At 53.6% G+C, this 3303-nt stretch overlaps 1 long non-coding RNA gene across 1 annotated transcript in view; it reads left to right on the top strand.

The window, feature by feature from the left end:
- Nucleotides 1-2261: 2261 nt before the first annotated feature.
- LOC121651629 overlaps nt 2262-3303 on the top strand; it is an 18033-nt gene continuing 16991 nt past the window's right edge. The window contains exon 1 of the long non-coding RNA XR_006012456.1: nt 2262-2330. This is a non-coding gene — a long non-coding RNA (uncharacterized LOC121651629). The remainder of the gene's footprint in view (nt 2331-3303) is intronic.

Genomic DNA, 3303 nt, shown 5'->3' with positions numbered 1-3303 from the left:
TCCAGGAAAGAAGTCCACCTGGATTTAACTAAGCTAACAGGTCGGAGCCTCCTATTGGATAATTCCTGCAGGGTGATGTGTGTGTGTGAGACAGAGAGAGCGGGAAGTAAGAGGGGTCCGGGGATGTACGTCCAGAGGGAAGCAAACTTCCCTCTGGATGATGAGCCTCTAGTGGCATTAGGCACCCCCGCTCCCCAGGAGGCCCCCAGGGCAAGACAGGCCAGGAGAGGCTGCCCCCCCACGACCGGGCCATTCAGGGACCACAGTCAGTGAGCCGTCAACAACCCCAGAAAGTACCCACCCTCCCACACCCCTAACGGGGAATGAGAGGATGGGGACAGCGGCAGACCCACGGCCCACCACCCCCAGGCCCGCCCATACCCCCCCACAAGTGCAGTTAACCCGCCCCAACGACACACAGAAACACATGCACACACCTATTTCCTTGCACACTCCCGCTCATCCTAACTCATATATGCCCTCTCAGCCCCACCCACACAATATAAACACTCACACAGCATCCAACCCTCCCACTCTCACTCCCCAGACACACCCCCACTCATCCTAACGCATGCATACACACGCACACAAACATACCCCCACATCCATACAAACATCATCCAAAGTATAGACACACACACACAACATACAAGCATCCCTGTCTCACACCCCAGCACCTCCCCCTATAATCCCCCGAATCCCACTCAGCCCTCCTTCAAACCCCTACACCCCCCCTGCCCCCGGGCCATAGCCTGGGTCCCAGGGCGTCAACCAGACCCCAGGGCATGCACCAACCCACACCACGGCAGCACATCCGGGCAGGCCCAGACCCCAGGCACACACGGACCCCACCACAACTTTTTACTTCATGTTTAGATTATTTTGTGACGTGATTTCTGCTATAACAAGAGAGTTTATCACCATGATTCATTATTTTATTGGAAATATCCGAGAAGATTGTCAGCATGGCTGTATACTGCCTGGCCAGGAAACAAGTCCCACCTGGATTTAACTAAGCTAACAGGTTCGAGCCATCCATCCATCAATTATCCACCATTTATAAGTTAGGTCAAGAGAGCAACTGCCTAAGCAGGGAAAACCAGACTTCCTTCTCCCCGGCCACATTCACCAGCTAATCCGGGGGGGAATCCCGAGACGTTTCCAGGCCAGCCGAGAGATGTTGTCCATCTAGCATGTCCTGGGTCTTTCCTGGAACTTCTTTCCGGTGGGATTTGCCCGGAAAACCTCAACAAGGAGGCGTCAAGTAGACATTCTGACCAGATGCCCGAGCCACCTCATCTAGCTCCTCTCGATGCAGAGGAACAGTGACTCTACTCTGAGCCCCTCCCAGATCACTGAGCTTCTCATCCTATCCCCCCTTGATCCAACATGCCAGAGGCTGTTCACCTTGGAGAGCTGCTGCAGATATGGATACGGCCTGGTGCGAGATTTACACCTTCTCTGCTGGATTTTCAAAGGCCAGCAAGAGATCACCGGACACCACGGGAACTGCAATGCTTTCCAGGGCACAGGCCCCTATCTCGGGGTGAACCCATTCCAGGGCACCCTGCCCTTCACAAATAATAGAGAACTCTCCCTGGGGCACCTACCTGCTGCTCCGGGTTCGTTTACGTTACCGCATTGGATGCCTCGCGGTGCCTCTTTCCGCCACTCCAGGTTTGGGGATCTAGAGGCCATTGCCCTGCTCTTCCGAATGGCGTTCGTCCATTACTTATGACTGACTGACCCATGTTCAACTGCTTTTCACATGGAACCCTTCTCCACTTCGGCCTTCAAGGCTCTCTTTGAATATTTGCTGCTACCACCAAGATCTGCACCTGCGGTGGCTCCACTCTGAGTCGCCTCATAGGCTTCCGGGCTCACCGCGGCGGCCCTCCTACTCGTTGCAGCCTAGCCCTCGCAGCTCCCATTGCCTGCTCCAGCGCCATCCCTTTTCAGGGCTAGTTGATTCGGCAGGTGAGTTACACACTCCTTAGTGGGTTCCAACTTCCATGGCCACCATCCTGCTGTCTATGTCAACCAACACCTTTTCTGGGGTCTGACGGGCATCGGCATCAGCGCCTTAACCCAGCATTCAGTTCATTCCGCAGTGCCAGTTCTGCTTACCAAAAGTGGCTCATTAGGTGGCTCACATTACATGTACGGCTCCAAGCCCACGAGCAGGGCTTCTTACCCATTTAAAGTTTGAGAATAGGTTGAGATCGCTTCAGCCCCAAGACCTCTCATCATTCGCTTTACCAGATGGAACTGTGAGACTCTGAGCGCCTGCTGTCCTGAGGGAAACTTTGGAGGGAACCAGCAACTAGATGGTTTGATTCGTCTTTTGCCCTTATAACCCGGGTCGGACAACTGATTTGCACGTCAGGGCTGCTGCAGGCCTCCACCAGAGTTTCCTCTGGCTTCAACCTGCCCAGGCATAGTTCACCATCTTTCGGGTCCTGTTGCATGGGCTCATGCTCCACATCCCCAGCAGTGTGGGTGAGACTGGCTGGTGGTGTGCCCACGTGCCGCGGAGGGGCCAGGGATCCCACATGGGCCAGCGCGTGCCGGCCTTCATCTTCACCTTCATTGCACCACGGGGTTGGTGGGGTCCCTCTGGGGTCCCCTCTCTTCCCCGGAGCAGAGAGGGTCAAGAGAGGTCAAGTGCGCCAGGAGAGAAGATGCGGGGGGTCGCTGTAAAGGTGGCGGCCATGAAGCCCTTCCTGGCAAACGCATAGCCGGTCGCGGTAGTTTTTGTCCAGGTTTTCGCATGGTAGTTGGAATCTTTGTCCACTCCTCCAAGCAGATCTGCTTTACAGCTGTAAAGATACGGGGCAATACAGGCTTTTAACTCCTTCCAAAGATTTTCAATTGGGTTCAAATCTGGAGACTGACTAGGCCACTCGAGAACCTTGAAATTCTTCTTACGGAGCCAGTCCTTTGTTGCCTGGGCTGTGTGTTTGGGATCATTATCATGCTGGAAGACCCAGTTAGGTTCCATACCTAAAGCTCTCGGTGATGGAAGGAGGTTTCTGGTCAAAATCTGTTGATACATAGCTCCGTTCATCCTGTCCTCATTAAAGACAAACCGTCCTGTCCCCTTTGAAGAGAAGCAGCCCCAAAGAATGATGTTACTACCACTATATTTAACCGTGGGTATCGTATTTTGTGGATGCAATGCAGTATTATTTATCCTCCAAACATGGCGAGTGGTGTTCATGCCAAAAAGTTCAATTTTGCTTTCATCTGACCAAATGACATTGGCCCAATCCTCAGCTGGAACATTGAGATGGTCCATGGCGA

Source organism: Melanotaenia boesemani, chromosome 13 (genome assembly GCF_017639745.1).
Source record: "Melanotaenia boesemani isolate fMelBoe1 chromosome 13, fMelBoe1.pri, whole genome shotgun sequence".
NCBI classification, from domain to species: Eukaryota; Metazoa; Chordata; class Actinopteri; order Atheriniformes; family Melanotaeniidae; genus Melanotaenia; species Melanotaenia boesemani.
This window is presented reverse-complemented; position numbering and strand designations above follow the sequence as displayed.